Raw genomic sequence first — 17470 nt, 5'->3', positions numbered from 1 at the left:
AGGTAAGACCCTTTGGGGGTGAGAAGGAGTAGGCTTTCTTAAACCCGCTTTCTGTTAAAAATTTTAAATAAAGTATTTGTGACTCACAGATGAGTAAGCCAAACACTCTATGTGATTTCTTGAGCCAAAAAATAGAATCAGCAAATGAATGACTCTCTCATCTGCCAGGAGTTAGTTCTATATTGAATAATTTTTGTCACTCCCACCCCAATTTCTTAAAGGATAATGGGGATATATACCTACTACATGATAATTTTATATAACTACAGGCTAAATATACAAATGCATATAACATATTTTATTATCATATCACTTGTTTTCTTGGTAGCATTTTCACTATCTGAAATTATTTATGAATATGTTCACTTGCTTGTCAACTGTCTCTCTCTTTAGAATTTAAGCTTCAGATGAGCACAGTTCTAACCTCTCTTCCTGCCATCCCCCCAGCATCTAGAACAATGTCTGGTACATATTTGTTGAATGAATGAATCCCATAAATTATGTGTAGGGAGGGTGTGTGTGTGTGTCAGTGTGCGCACGTGCAGCTGCCTTGAGAGTGAGGTGGAGGAGAGGGAGAAGGCACTGAGATGAGAATGGGAAAGGATTAACATTTTTTCAGATGGTTCTTGGATATTTTAGGTAATGATGAGAAAGGATCAATCCCTTAAGAAGAGTTTGGATTGATTTGAATGGGACATTATATCAGCCGGTTCTCCTAGTGTTTATATTTAAAGTACAAATATATGATATAATTATCAATATTCTATCTCTACTGATATTCCTTAATGTACATACTTTTTCTTCCTTCTCCCTGCCTTTAATGACTCACCCTACAGTCTTCTGAGATATGAAAAAGAAAGTCAGAGGGACTTTACTAGAGCAATTAATCAATTATTGAATTCCTCACCAAAGAAACACTCTGATGAGATACCCCTGTGAACAAAATGGTTAGTGCTGAACAAGGGGAAACTAAGTGACCTTTTTTCCATTTGCTTGGTCTCCCCACCTCCATGTAAACTCATGTCATTCACTCCACCTTTGAACACTGGAAACTGCTCTGTCCTCAGGTCCTGCCCTTACAACACTCCCAACAGAGCTATAGTTTGACCTTGAGACTGTCAGTCACCACCCTCCACCTCCAGTTCTTTAAGTTTATTAGGTGTTTTTAGCATCCCTTCTTTACTTTTGGGTGTAATGCCTGGGCTCACTGTTTGAATATATCCTACCCCTTGGTCTGAGTGTCCCATATTTCCTTGACCTTCTAATGCAGCTTCCTTAACAATCCCTAAGTTCAAGTCAACGCAGTCATCCATGTTCTTGTATTTTGTTTTAAAGTCCCTGAGGAAGACTAAAGAAAAGCAAATAGACAAGTCATTTAGTCCCATCATCAAGATGACAGTGGTGTCAGTGGAGCACTCACAGATGCTCAGTCAACTTCTTACTCATTCCTGGTTGGCCCCCCTTTCCCTTCACCACAACGACCCTTCAGACTTTCGTGGCTCTCAAGTACCTCATCCCACTCTGAAACCTACCACTCTCAAGGGTCAATCTAGCCTTATTCTTTGCTGGTCACTGGTCTACAAGGTTTATAACTATTACCTGGTTGAATCTTGACAACAGCCCTTTGAGGGAAGTACTGTCATTTTTGTGGGTTTAACAGATGCCCAAGATCTTAAAGAAAACAAGTGGTTGTGCCTGGATCAGAACACAGAAGATCTGAACTCAGGAATTCTGACTCCAAGCTCCACTCTTTCTTCTTAAACTCTCTTGCTTTCTGGTGCAGAGCTGATTGGGTATTTTCTCACTAGGTCTTGAGTGCTCCCTGCCTCCAAGCTTCTGCATATCTTCCTTTTAGGCAATTTTCTCCTGGCTTTTCTCAGCCAAACCTTCCTACCAAAGCTCTGTATCCCAAGTCCCCCAGCTATTGGAAGGGCTTCTCCATCATTCATTCATTCATTCATTCAGGAAATACTTATTAAGTATCTATTGTGTACGAGGCACTGGGGACACAGAAGTAAATAAGACCTAGTCTCCCACACTGGAGTTAAATTTTAATTACCTACTCTCCTTCTTAAATATGCAATATCTGATCCTCTCCTAGACCCTTCTTTCCACCTACAGAATGGTGAAGTCACTAAGAAATATACAGTGACTTCAACTAGCACCAACCCTGACAAGGCAGCAGGTACATGTCAGACAGATGGATGAACAATTCCAGGTAAAGTCATCAAGGCTTGGAAGTTTGTTCTTAGGCCTCTTTCTGAAAAGTGGCCCACTTCAGCTGAGCCTCTAGCTCTTACTATCATTTTGTCTAAGCAGACTTGGGAAGGTTCTGAAAACCAACTTTTTGTCATTATTGACTGGCTACCTGCACTTTAGCTGAAATGTCATTCCACAAAGTTACCTCAAACTGGTACCTCTAGTTTAAGCCTTGTATTCCATAGTTGTGGAAGGAAAGACACAGCCTTATTCTAGGAATTTCAGCAGTTTTAAGGGGGGAGGTAATTGTGAAATAAGGCATTTCTCAAACCCCTATTTTGCTGCTTCTAATTGAGTGGTACTCAAATAGAAGGTGATTTTTACCTGCAAAAGAACATTTGGCAGAGTCTGGAGATATGTTTAGTTGTCACAATGGGGGGGGGGGGTGATGCTACTGGTATCTAGTGGAAAAAGGCTAGGGATGCTACTAAACATTCTACATTATAAAGAATCCTTGCCTCCAGTTGAGAACCACTGATATAAAGGGCGAACTTCACAGGAACATTTAGGTGCTTGTGAGTTGGTTTTCGGGGAGGTCCCCATCTGGGGATACTGGCTGAGCCTGCTGAAGATCTGTTGAAAAGAGCTGCTGGAGGTGAGGAATCATTTGGAATAAGCAAATTGAGGTATTTGGGTTCAGCTTCTCCATATACTCTTTTAACTTACCTGAATCTTTTTCAGATACACATTTTATGTCTCGGTGTATCACCTTTTCAAGTATACAGTGATTTCGAGGGGGAAAATAGGATAATCTTTGATCTGACAAAATCATTATTTGCATTAGCATAATTTCTTTCCCAGGCTATAAAATTTCTAAGGTGGTAGAATACATCCTCTTTGTGAAGAGAGGTATGCAAGATTTAGCTCAACCCATATTGAAGGATAGCGATATTAGAGAAGAAAAAGTTGGAAACGCTAAAGCTTTTCACTTTAGTAAAGAATCAAATTATTGAACTAAAATTAATCTTAAGAAAGTTATATTAATAAAGTATAAACTTAATAATCTAACCAGACCTGACTAGTTACTAGCCCTCACAATGAATAATAATTACTTAAATAATTTGCTAAATTTTAAAGCACTGATAGAAATTTCTTAATAGATTAAACATTAAAAATGTGTGTTTTAATATGGATAATGGAATGGACATTCCTTAAAAAAACTAAAAATAGAGTTGCCATGTGATCTAGCAATCCCACTCCTAGCACATATCCAGAAAAGACAAAAACTCTAATTAGAAAAGATACAGGCATGCCAATGTTCATACCAACACTATTTACAAGAGCCAAGATATGAAAGCAACCTAAGTGTCCATCAAGACACTTAGGATAAAGATGTGGTAAATCTATACAATGGAATATTACTCACCCTTAAAAAGTATGAAATACTGTCAATTGTAGTAACATGGATTGACTTGGAGATTATCATACTCATTGAAGTAAGTCAAACAGAGAAAGACAAATATCATATGATATCACTTATATGTGGTATCCAACATCTTAAAATAATTGATAAAGGAAAGGAATCTGAAAAAGTATATATGTATACATACACACACACGTATATAATTGAATGAATTTGCTGTGCATCTGAAACATTCTAAATCAACTACACTTCAATTTTTTAAAATGTGTGTTTTGAACAAACAGCTACTGCCAAATACTATATAGAAATAAACTTTTAAAGGATTATTAGGGCTACCAAAAATTATTTGCATAAATCATATTGACCACATACATATTGACTACAGTCACTTCCTTACATCTATACTCCATTCCACTATTCTTCATTTTACTAGCATATATAATAAAGAATATACATGTATGTATTTTTATTTATTTATTTTTTTTGCTGTTTTAGGGCCGCATCGGTGGCATGTGGAGGCTCCCAGGCTAGGGGTGTAATTGGAGCTATAGCTGCCGGCCTCTACCACAGCCACGGCAATGCAGGATCCCAGCCATGTCTGCGATCTACACCACAGCTCACAACAATGCTGGATCCTTAACGCACTGAGCGAGGCCAGGGATTGAACCCATAACCTCATGGTTCCTAGTCGGATTCATTTCCGTTGTGCCACAACAGGAACTTTTTTTTTTTAATGGATGTATTTAAATATATTCAAATTCTCATGAAAGTGAAATCTATGAAGAATAGCTATAAAAATACATCATTAAGCACCTTTCACAAGTATTGCCTGATTTCCCCTTGGACTTATTAACAGTGGTTTCCAAACCTATAGATGTATCAGAACCACTTAAGAACTGGTGACAGGGCTAGGAATTTCAAAAAAGAGCAACAGACTCTCCAAATGACTCTGATGCCCATTTGTGACCATATGGGTAATTGCTCTGTTAATGCTAATGCTAATGTAATATTTACATGAAGAGGCCACATAAAAGATAATTTTGAAATGTCCAATTAAAGCCCCCAAATACTTTAGGTACTATTACTCCACCATCCCCTTCCAATGCATTAAAATGTGTGTTAGGGTGTGTGTAGGGAAAATGTGTTAAGATGTGTTAGTAAATCTTTTCAACACAATAAGGACATTGATGTCAGTGCATGCAATTCAAATTCTGGAAGAGCTGCCTATTTTTAATTTTCCATGATGTAAATGGACTAAAACTCTGACCATTAATTTGGTCAAGAAGCTGTTGACTTTAAACAAATAGATGACCAGTTATTTCTCCAGCAAAAAAGGGTTTACTCAAGACCAGCAAAGAATTGCAGTTCAGGGTCTGCAACCATGGTAAGCCACTTGCAAGTCCCAGACAACAAGGAAAGGAGATCTCTTTTATAAAGGAGAGAAGGAAATTGGGAGAGTATAGAGGCCATTGGAGGCATTGAGAGTTCAAGATATAATATCATGGCTTTTCACTGTTGTGACAGTCTCTCATTGGCTGAGCTCTTGCAGAGCAAGAGCAGGAAGTCTTTTTTTTCTTTCTTTTGGACTCTGCTATTGTTGTAGGACGTTTTAGCCCAACTCTATTTTAATTGAGGTTTCTGTTTATTAATTTTTACCAAGCCATTCAACTAAAGATAAAGCCACAGAGCCTACCAGTCTTAATGAATAACAATGAATAATGTGAATAACCCATCCCAGAAGCATCACAATAACATTAAGTCCACAGAAACTTCCATGTGAATCTAATAGGAAATAAACCATGGTCTTAATTAACATTTCCATAAGTATGCTACAGGGCAGCTCTGAGAAAATGGAATATAGACTGAATAGAATATATAAACATCCTAATTTTTTTTTTGTCTTTTGTTGTTGTTATTGTTGTTGTTGTTGCTATTTCTTGGGCCGCTCCCGCGGCATATGGAGGTTCCCAGGCTAGGGGTTGAATCGGAGCTGTAGCCACCGGCCTACGCCAGAGCCACAGCAACGCGGGATCCGAGCCGCGTCTGCAACCTACACCACAGCTCACGGCAACACCGGATCGTTAACCCACTGAGCAAGTGCAGGGACCGAACCCGCAACCTCATGGTTCCTAGTCGGATTTGTTAACCACTGCGCCACGACGGGAACTCCAAACATCCTAATTTTTACATCTTCCCATTTCATAACTTTGTTCATTTAATGCTGCCTCATAAACATCTACATATTTCATCCGCACTCAGGGCTTTGGAAGGTGACACTTCACAGATAAGTACAAGGCTACATGGATGGATACTATTTTGTTCTATGAATGACAAATGTCTTCAAAAGAGTGGTTTCCAGGAATGCAATTCATTTAAAATAATAATGACAGGTGATTGTTTATTGATTATTTACTTGTTATAGGTACTGTCCCAAGTGTTTTATTATCTTATTTAATCATAACAGTCATCCTATGAGATGGTACCATCGCAAATCCTATTTTCAAAAAAGGAAATCGGGGCACAGATAACATACCCAAATTTAAATAGCCCATTAGTATTGGGGTTTCTAAATAATTGTTTTAAAGCAAAATGGAAAAAGTCACATGGAAACAATGGAAACACCTACATGTACACTTTTTTAGCAAAGTGTTTGATTTTCAGACAGTGAGCTATGGTGTCAGGAAACTTCGAGAGGTACCCAAGATATATGCCTACTCAAATCCATATTTGTGTATGGGACAAGAAAGACTAGGGACAAAATTCTCAGCCCCGTTTCCAGTGAGTTGACCCATTTTAAAATAATTATAAAGAACTGTATGAGTTTATAAAGAATTACATATCCTTTGGCAAGAAGATGTCAATGGAGCAGTGCTTGATGACACCTAGTCCACTCCAATATTTTAAGCTTAAGTTTGCCCGTGTTTTAAATTGATATACTGAAGGAGGAATGACCTAAGCTCTTGGGTAAGTTGCTACTGCACCTGCATTCTCTTGGCAACTTAGCTTTTCCCCTTCCAGTTTCCAGTTACTTCATCTGAGCCATACACACACCATAAAGGAGAATTGGACAGTTCACGGTATGTGTGGGGAACGATGACAGTCCCTAGAAGCACCTTTGCCTTCAGTCTCTGTGATTTTGTTTATCATTGTAGGAGCTGAGTTGTAAAATGGATCATGTGACAGGAACCTCCTCTGTCAGCTGTGGCTCCCAGTGTGACTGTCAGCCCAGGAGGAATGTGAACAATGCAGAACCACCCACAGCTGGAGGCTCCCAGTCAGAATGGGGTGGTAGGGACCAAGTTTCTGTTCCCTCTAAGGATCAGGCACCATGCCCTCCCATCTCACTCAAAAGCCATGGAAAGAATTTGGCAAACTTTCTATTTCTTAAATCAAGGATTTCCCTATTACTCTTTGCAACTTAAAGAATTCCAAGTCCTTAAATCTCAGGAAAATCCAGTCATTAAAAACTTTTGAGATATTTGGGGAAGAAATGAGTTAAATGGAAAAAATTTTTAAATGGTTTTAGATGGATTATGGATTACTTTCATGAAGATATAAAGATATCACCTTGCGAATTTAATTCTTATCCTCAGTTTTTCAGATTGCCCCCATTATTTGTAATTCCTACTTCAAAATAAAACCCCTTGGGCTTTGTGATTCACTATGCTCATTAACAAGGAATAAAATGTTTTCCCTGTTCTCCATTCCCTCGAAGCTTGTTTTTAGATATAGGACATTGCAAGTGTGTGCGGAAGGGTAAAATGCTGTTGCTAATTGTACTGTTCTGTGCTGATTAGATGCCATTTGCTTGATGTCAGTTTTTTCCCTCAGCAACTATTTCCAGCCAGTGGTGTCACTCTTATGTATTACGCTTTGCCCCCCACCCCCCCAAAAAAATTGCAAAAATGTGTTTCTAAAATAAAGGAATGACACATCCATTTAACATCGTTCATTTACATACTAAATGGGGACACATCAATTATAGAGTAAAATCACTTTTTAAAGGATTTTGATTTAATGGCTGTTATTTCAAATGTTTATTCCTTCCCTTAAATAGGAGCATATTCATGCAAATTTCCTGCCAGTTATTTTAAAGAAAAACAAACATTTATCTCTTAAATGTAAAATGCCATCACTGTTTACTTAAAATGTTTATGAATGTGAGGAAATAGTTCAAAATGAATCTAGCCTCTTTTTCCCTCCAGCTGCCTCAGTTGGTCTCTTCTTCCTCAGCCCTTTTGGGGAGCAGGGTATCCCCCCTTTTCCTCTCAGGTCATCCTTTTCTTAGTGCCACGGAATCAGGACATAGAAACAACCACCCCTTGACCCACAGGAAATGAGCACTGTGCCTTGTAATAACAAGAGAACTTCCAGAGCTCACATCCCTCATTCTGGCCTTTTCCCTTTAGATTTTATCTTAAAATTGGACCTTATGAATAATAAATGTCATTTGAACAGCCTTTTGCAGTGTTTAAACCACAGGCATGATCTCTTGGGCCTCACAAAAACAGGATAGGGAGGGAGGTCCTGTTGTGGCTCTGTGGTAATAAACCCAAGTAGTATCCATGAGGTTGCAGGTTCGATCCCTGGCCTCGCTCAGTGGGTTAAGGATCCAGCATTGCGGTGAGCTATGGTATAGGTCGAAGACACGGCTTGGATCCTGTGTTGCTGTGGCTGTGGCATAGGCCAGCAGCTGCAGCTTCGATTTGACCCCTAGCCTGGGAGCTTCCATAGGCCACACCTGTGGTCCTAAAAAGCAAAATCAAAACCAAAACCAAAACCAAAAAAAAAAAAAAAAAGGACAGGGACTTCCTGAACCATATTTTCAACACAAGTCAGCACTTCACATGGCAACTTCTCTAGAGCTGCCTGAAATGGGTCAATAGCACATAACCAGATAGAAAATAGTCAGCTTTGGGCAAATTTGATGACTTGACTGAAGCAATTTAGTTGGTTGCAGAATGGAATAGAACCCTAGGGTAGGAGTGGACAGGGACAATCAGGCAATGATCCCCACATTCTTCCCTCACTTCTGCAGAAGTGAGTGTGAACAGGTCAGAGTAAGGGGTAGGAACATACCGCATGAACTCTTCCATTGTATTCTTTAGCAGGGAAAAAAGAAAGTTATTTCCTAGATAAAGGATATTTGGAAAAGACCAATTGTGGCTACTTTAATGAGTGATTACTATATGTCAGGCACTCTAAGTGCTTTGCAAGTTTTTCTTATTTGAGCTTATGCCTCTCACAAACCAGTGAAGTTGATAGCAATTTTCCCCCTTTTTATAATAAAAAAGATGAGGTAATTGAGTCATGGAGAAGTCTCTTGTCCTAAGATTTTTTCCCCCCAGCTTTGAGATATAATTAACCTATACTATGCTGTAAGTTTAAGGAGTACAGTGTGATGATTTGCTACAAATATGTATTGTGAAATGATTACTGCAATAAGATTAGTTAGCACATCTCTCCTTGTCTGAGTTCTAAAGCCAGGGTTTGCACAAACAGACTGCAGAGAACTTAACAGCTAAATATGCTGTCTTGTAATAAATTTTACTTAAATTATTAAAGGAAATGAGACTATTTCAATTGTTTTCTAAATATACTTGTTTGAAAATTGAACAACCAAGAACCTTTACTTATATGCCAATGATTGTGTTTGCTAGTACCTGGGCTCATGTCATCAGAATGGCTCTGGGTCCACACACTGGACCATGCCAGGCTCCGCCTTCTTAGTCCTGGAAAAGACCTGAAGCTTCATACCCAACACTGCCTAGGAGTCTCTGAGATGAGGAGAATCGGAAAATAGAATTTTAGAGCTGGAAGGAAACTTAAAGAGAGTTTAATCTCACCTTTTCTTCTTCTTCTTCTTCTTCTTTTTTTTTTTTTTTGTCTTTTTAGGGCCACACTCGATGCATATGGAAGTTCCCAGGCCAGGGGTTGAATTGAAGCCACAGCTGCCGGCCAGAGCCACAGATCTGGGCCAGAGATTGAACCCGCATCCTCATGGGCACTAGTCAGGTTCGTTATACATAGCTAACCAGTAGCAGAGAAAGTATTTGAGCCCGGGCTTTCGGTCTGCATTCTTTTATTTACACCAAGCTGCCTCCAAATCCGTGAGAAAGAATTTTCCATTGGCTTTTCCAGGGTTTTAGGAAATGTCAAAAGCTAATATCCATGTATTTCAATAAATTTATCTAAATTTATTTTTGCCCCATTACATACATTGGTTAATGAAAATGTGTTTGGATTTCCCAAGAGTACTTGAATTTCATGAGTTTTACCTTTCCAACAAAGGGGCCAGGCTCAGCAATTTAATTTTCATGGGCTAAGAGCTCTGATTAAAGCCTTTACCTTGACACATAATTGGTTTTGAGAATAGGGGTTAGAGATAATTTAGAGACATGATAAGCATTCATTCATTTACTCAAACAGATTGTACTGCATGCCTATTAGGTTTTAGGCACCGAGGTAGATACAGGTCACACAAATATCATACAGCACACTTCTTCCCCTTCAGGAATAATTTTTTCCTTTCTTTCTTATTAGCAAAGGATCCGATATAATCTTGCTGCTCTTAAATTAGGTTGATGTTTCCTAAGGTGTACAATTTGTGGCATGCCACATGATTTCAGATGGGAACAGACAAGCATTTAAAACATTGCTATGAGTCCATATCAATGTATTTCAGAAAAATGGTAACAGCTCACAGATCCATATTTAATGGGTGTTATAGCTTAGGATGTAGCTAATCATGCTGGTGATTCACTTTCTGCAGACCATATGCACCACAGCATGGTGCTCAAGCGTGTTCTGTAAACCTTCTGCCATAACATTTAGAGAGTACAATGATATGGTTTTTTAAAAGTACAGATGATATGGAGAAATAGCCTGGATTCTGCATGCACTGAGGTTACGTATTCATCATTATGTTCTTTTAAAAGATATATCAAAAATGTCACTTCTGAGGTTGACAGTGATTTAGTATGTGAAGTGTGATACATCTTTATTATGCTAATCACTCATGGTGGCCATTCTCTCTAAGGCTCTTTAAAGTACATGTTAAAGTACACATGTTAGGAATTGCTTAGGGTTATTTATTTATGTTTGGGCTGCACCCACGGCATATGTAAGTTCCCAGGCGAGGGGTTTAATTGGATCTACAGCTGCCAGCCTACACCACGGTCACGGCAGCGCTGGATCCTTAACCCATTGAGCGAGGCCGGGGATCAACCCGCATTGTTGTGTCTGTATTACAACCAGTAAGCATCAAAACTAATCAGTGGAAACAAGTCATGTTAAACTCAGTTGTTTAATGAGATGGTTGAACTTATTGTTCGCTTCTGCAGGCTGCATATTTGGGCAAAAGACTTTCTCCTGTATTAAAACTACCTCATATACCCATATCACTTCTTTGTAAGCTCTTTAAAAAACCAAGTACCTGGCTGTGACACAGAAAGGTACAAAAGGCTGTAATAGTCCAGAGCAAGCTAGGATCTCAGCTTTCCCAACTGAAAACCTATGATATGTCATATGACTGAAGAGGAGAGTGAGTGAGAAGAGGAGGTAAACAGCAGCAGACTTTCAGGTCCATCTCCAGAGAGTGCGCTTTTAGAGATCTAGTACTAATAAATCTGCATTAAAAAAACTCCCAACTTTTCATCATCAAAAAAATCAAACCTAGAGAAAAATATTGTTAAAAAAACCTATGTATTTATTACTCAGATTGAACAGTTATTATTTTGCCATATTTGCTCTGTTTTTTGAAGTATTTAAAAGAAAATCTTAAACAGAATGATATTTCACATTAAACACCTGAGGGTATGTCTTAGATAACCAGTTACCATGATCACACCTAACACAATTAATAATAATTCCTTGGCCTTCAAAACTTTCCACTTAATCCCAGAATATCTTCTTAGGTAATAAGTTGGCTTGTTGGAATCCAGGTCCAAACAAGCTCCATGCACTGCATGTAGTTATTACACAAGCCGGGCTTTGTTTATTTTTTAGTTTTGTTTTTAAATGAAGAATTCCCCTTTCACATGAAACCACCATTAATCAGTACCTCAATCAGGCTGGCTCTCTGGGTTCTTAGAACATAATTCAGATTTAGACAGGGTCACAGGTACCATTTCTCTTTCAATATCTTTTATTTATTTATTTTTTATTTAATTTTTATGGCCACAGCACAGCATATGGAAGTTCCTGGGCCAGGAATTGAATCTGAGCCATAGCTGGGACCTATGCCACAGCTGTGGCAAGGCCAGATCCTTTAACCCACTGTCCTGGGCCAGGGATTGAACCTGCACCTCTGCAATGACCTGAGCTGCTGCAGTTGGCCTCTTAACCCACCGAACCCAGCAGGAACGACTCTTTCAATATCTGTCCAGGTTCTATGGATATGCCAATGTGGCTCCTTATTGGAGATATCAGACAGAAGTGGGGTGAAATTGAAAGAGTTGCCTAGATATGTGAACTCTGGCTGCGACAAGAAAATATACTCCTAAGAAACTGCAAGTTTTCTGTCATCTTTCCCCACAATGTTTTGCAAAATGTTCCTATGATTAAAAGTTTTCTCTCTCTCTCTCTCTCTTTTATTTTTAATTTTTTTATTTTTTGGTCTTTTCAGGGCCGCACCTGCAGCATATGGAAGTTCCCAGGCTAAGGGTCCAATTGGAGCTACAGCTGCCAGCCTATGCCATAGCCACAGTAACACCAGACCTGAGCTGCATCTGCAACCTACACCACAGCTCATGGCAACGCTGGATCCTTAACCCACTGAGAGAGGCTAGGGATCAAACCTGCATCCTCATGGATCCTAGTTAGATTTGTTACCACTGAGCCACAAGGGGAACTCCTAAAAGTTTTTCTCTTCAGGCAGCTCAGAAAATCCTCTTATAGCATCCCTCTCTTGGAGGCTGATAAACACATTTAATATATTAATGTCTTTTTGGTGTTGCACAAATTTCAACTTTGTGTTTCCCAAACATATTTAATTATGGAGTTGGGTTTTTTTTTTCTTCCTCCCATCACAGATCACCTGTTATCATCTTTTGGAATGTCGTTAAGGATGTGCATTGATCTATGCTGCTATTATCACTGCTTTCATTAGGTACACAAATAAACATTTATTCTGGCAAAGTACCTTGTCATCGCTTTTGCTAGTTTTTTCCCCTCACCCTGAGATCCTGTGGTGTAAACTGGCATTTTTATTTCCATTCAGAGATAAGAGCTATTAAGTACATAATATGAGCTGAGTAACCACTTGCTGCCAGAGTCAGGATTTAATTTAAAGCCCTAAAATTTGAAGACTTAATTGGTGAAAATCCAAAAAATTCCCAAATAACTGGGGTTTGTATTGGCTGTTGAGAAAAAGTAATTGAGAAGAATGTTACTTGTGTTCTCATCTCTTGCCCCCGTCCCTCTTACCACTTCCTAAGCTAAGTATGAACAGCCCTAGACTTGATGCTCTGAGAGAAAGAAGCTCTAAGGGGAGGCTGTGCCATTTCCCTTGAATCCTGAAGATGAGTTACTACTTTTTCTTTCATGACAACCATATACATAAACATTTATGGAAAAAGTGGAGTAAGAGACACATACATCAAATATTCTTCAGGACAGAGATGAAGGAGGTCTGTACTGTGAGGTCTGTAAACACGTTTCTTTGAGACAGTTCCTCCAAGTACAATTCTGTAACCTCCTCTAAATGCTCATTTACCTACTGCTATGACCGCAACCATGCCAGGATGCCAGGTGGTGGTGGGTGGCAATGACATCAGCAAAGATCCTGCTTACTGGAGGCAAGCAGAACTATTACTCAAAAAAATGTACCAGTTTAATTCTGGAACTTCTCAGTTTCTCACCCTGGGTGGTAAAAATGTCTCTGTGGATTTTCTCTGTACTATCTGGGCAAGAGCTCAGAGTGAACAATCTTTTCTCAGCAGGGAGAAAATCAAATAAGCAGGAATACCAAGGCTCCCCATTCCCCCTGAGGCTTTGAGTTTGCTTCCTAATCCCCAGGGTATGAACTTCGTGTACAAATAGGTACCCAACTATGGAAATAATAGAAGCCCCAAAACACATGCTACTTGTTGACTGTGTAATTTAGGTATAATAATTGACCATCGTAAATCTCATTGTTATATTTTCTCACTAGTTAACATTTACATGAACCTTTTTCTCCCTGTTTCTTAGAATTTTCCTCCCCTGTTTATTTCTTCTCAGCTGGCACAGAGAAATAAAACTGGCTCAGAACTAGGTGACCTAGGCTTGAATCCCAGCTTCACTTACTGTGTGACCTTATGCAATTTGCCTAACCTCTCTTCTTCACCTATGAAAAGCTGATTATTGAATTATCTCAAGGATTACAGAATTTCATAATACGAAAAAAATGAAAATGCTTATCTCATATGTAGTGTGTGGGCAGTTGACAGATGTTCGGTTCTCTGATTTCTCCTCTTTCCTTCTGCCTGCATTACTGATCACCCAATCCCATCATTTGGGGAAGAAAATCAAGAATTAATGGGAGTTCCCACTGTGGCTCAGCAGCTTACGAACCCGACTAGTATCTTTGAGGAAATGGCTTAGATTCCAGGCTCAATGGGTTAAGGATCTAGTGCTGCTGTGGCTAGGGCATAGGCTGGCAGCTGCAGCTCCAATTCAACCCCTACCATGGGAACCTCCATATGCCACAGGTGCAGCCCTGAAAAGCAAAAAAAAAAAAAAAAAGTCTTTCTTGAATTTGTTCAATTTACTGCAGTGGAGGAGGTGGTGTACAGAAGAAGCAGCTGTATGCTGGCTGGAGAGAGACGACAGCACCAAGCCTCTACCATTGCTCACATCAAGTGCTAGAAGGGTGTGTGTGTGTGTGTGTGTGTGTGTGTGAACTTATTCTAATTGACCAAACAAGAAATAGCTAACAAGCTCTCCTTTTCTGCTTGTACAGACAACAAAGGCCTCTTTTGAGTTGACAAGTGACCTCTGGTCATTTTAGGATGTTTAAGATCCTACTGAATGGGTGTAATTTAAAAGACAGACAATAGAAGTGTTAACAAGGATGTGGAGAAACTGGAACCCTCTTATATGTTGCTGGTGAAAATGTAAAATACAGTTGTTCACTTTGGAAAAAATTTCAGTTTCTTAAGAAGTTAAAACTACCATCTCACCCAGCACTTTTTTTTTTTTTTTAGGTCTGCATCCACAACATACAGAAGTTCCCAGGCTAGGGGTTAAATTGGAACTATAGCTGCTGGCCTATGCCACAGCCATAGCAACACCAGATCTGAGCTGTGCCTGTGACCTTCACTATAGCTCATGGCAACACCAGATCCTTATCCCACTGAGTGTGGCCAGGTATCAAACCCAAGTCCTCATGGATACTAGTCAGATTTGTTACTGTTAAGCCACAACGGGAACTCCCTCATCCAGCACTTTTGCTCTTAGGAATCTACCAAAGAGAAATGGAAACACGCATTCACACAAAGACATGTATGTGAATGTTCATAATAGCAAAAGATTGGAAATAATTCAAACACCTATCAGTTGTGCATGGACATTGGAATACTATTCAGCAGTAAAAAGGAACAAACTACTGATGCATGCTGCAAACAAGGGTGACATCAAAAACATTATGCCAAGTGAAAGATGCAAAAGATACAGTGGATGATTTCATGTACATGTCTAGAAAGGCAAATTTATAGAGACAGAAAGCATGCTGGTGGTCATCTGGTGTTGGGGTAGGAGTGAGGATTAATGGAAAACAGAAATATGGGATCTTTGGGGGATGTTGGAAATGTTCTCAAATTGGATTGTGGTGATAATTATACAACTCTATGAATTTATTAAAAAGTCCTTAAATTGTACATTTAAAATAGATTTTATGATTTGTCAATAGCACTTCAATAAAGCTGTTTAAAAAGAATGGTTATTTTTATGCAATTCAGGAGATGATCTCCTTATCAAAAGTGGCATTCAGAGATTGTGAAGAATATGGTAATCAGGGTGTATTCCTGGAAATAGGCACACATCTGTCTTTCAGCTCAAAGATGCATTCTCTGACTCTGATGGTAAATAACCCTCATGCTCCAACTTTCCGACTGGGTGAGGCATGGAGCCATGAGAGGGGGAGGGAACCAGGACTGGGTGACATCAACCACAGAAAAGAGAGCACAGAGAGCAAGTGAGCAGACTGGAGCTACTGTGCATCAACGTCAGGAATGGAAATGGAGCACACACCTACATGGTCTGAGCTTTTACAAACCAGCACCCAATATGCTTGTCCTTCTATTTCCTGTCCTGGCCAGCCGTCTCTGCCTGCCCCGCCCTCTCCCACTCCTGTTTTTCTTGATTTCCAACTTCCTCTGGGCTGTGCTTCTCAGTCATCTTTGCACCAGGGTATCCTATCTGGCCAGACCTTCCGAAATGTCTTAACCCCCCGAATGTAACAGTTCAAACCAAGGAAAACCCTATCCTTCAATCATTAATTTTCAGTTACTTATAAAGCTTCTTTCTAGGTCTCATTCACAAACATATACCTAAGAAGCTAAGATTATTAATTTGCAATTTACATTATTGAAGATAATGAACGTGGGTGAGAATCTCAAAGCATAGTGATGTTTGACTAATTTAGGACTTGCTAATTTAAAATTCTCCCTTTTACTTCATACAGTCCCAGTATTTCATAGGAAAATTATCACAAGAGAGGGAGCAATGTTACCATAAATGTAGGTAAATGTGACACACTCCTAATACTGATGGTTGTATTTCTATAGGCATATAAAAAATAATCATAAATTGTGTGAATTTCACACACAAAACATCAGATAATTTGGCATACAGTGCTTATTTAAAGTGGAAGCCTATTTAAAATCTCCTTAAAACTGAAAGCCCCCTCCCAAACCAATCTGCCAGTTGAACAATTTAGATTTTATATTACATGTTTTTTTCTATAAGAAGCTTAGAGTACTTTACAAATAATAGCTAATAATTATTGAGTTATTGTGACATTCCAGTCACCTTATTTAATCTTCACAATGACCCTATGAGATAGGAATAATAAGTACCCCAATTTTACAAATGAAGAAAGTAAAGATACGTAGAGATTCTCCACTCAAACTGGCAGTTGGTAAGTAGTACAAACAGGACTCAAGTCCAGGTCTTTCTGACTCCAAAGCCACTGTCCTCACTGTACTATACATCTAAGTAGACCCCATGATCATATCTTATAAAAACCATTACACTCATTTTTACAAATAGAGAAGCCACAAAGGGGACAAGGGCATATGACTCACTCAGGAACAGGCATCAAGTCAGCTCTTTGTAGATTTCTATCCTTGAGTCACATGGGTCTCCTCTTCAGTGCTTTACAGATCATTTGCCAAGATAGAAGACACTCTTGAATAGGACTCTCTTCTTTTACAGAGTACTCACCTGAATTTTAGCTACAAGTTCTCCAGAAAGCCAGAACATTTCAGACTCTTCATTTGCCAGACTACTGGAGTGGCTAAAAATAAAAGGACCATTTATGTTCAAGTTACCAGGTCATCCGAGCTAATTAAGCAGCAATTCTGTTTCAGTTACATTTAATGCAAAGCTTTTGGCATCCATTCCACTGAGAAATACACAGAGGAAATTATGAATCAAGAACATTGTCACATTAGATATATGCATATATTTTAAGTAATTAAAACTAGTCATTTGACTAAAGATAAATCATCATATCTTAAATTCCTTTAAAATGTTCCTTTGGTATGTTTCGGCTGCCTGCCAGCATATGGAGCTCCTGGGACAGGGATCAGATCTGAGCCACGGTTGTGACCTAATGCCAGATCATTAATCCACTGAGCTGGGCCA

At 39.1% G+C, this 17470-nt stretch overlaps 1 protein-coding gene across 1 annotated transcript in view; it reads right to left on the bottom strand.

The window, feature by feature from the left end:
* The window catches only part of FRMD6 (FERM domain containing 6), a 240364-nt gene that overhangs the window by 84088 nt on the left and 138806 nt on the right, over positions 1-17470 (bottom strand). Inside the window, exon 2 of the mRNA XM_047767320.1 lies at positions 17048-17120. The gene's annotated coding sequence lies outside the window, so the exon portion shown is untranslated. The remainder of the gene's footprint in view (positions 1-17047; positions 17121-17470) is intronic.

The sequence above is a fragment of the Phacochoerus africanus genome, chromosome 2 (genome assembly GCF_016906955.1).
Source record: "Phacochoerus africanus isolate WHEZ1 chromosome 2, ROS_Pafr_v1, whole genome shotgun sequence".
Lineage (NCBI taxonomy): Eukaryota > Metazoa > Chordata > Mammalia > Artiodactyla > Suidae > Phacochoerus > Phacochoerus africanus.
The sequence above is the reverse complement of the archived record's forward strand: the minus strand, read 5'-3'. Positions and strand labels throughout refer to the sequence as shown.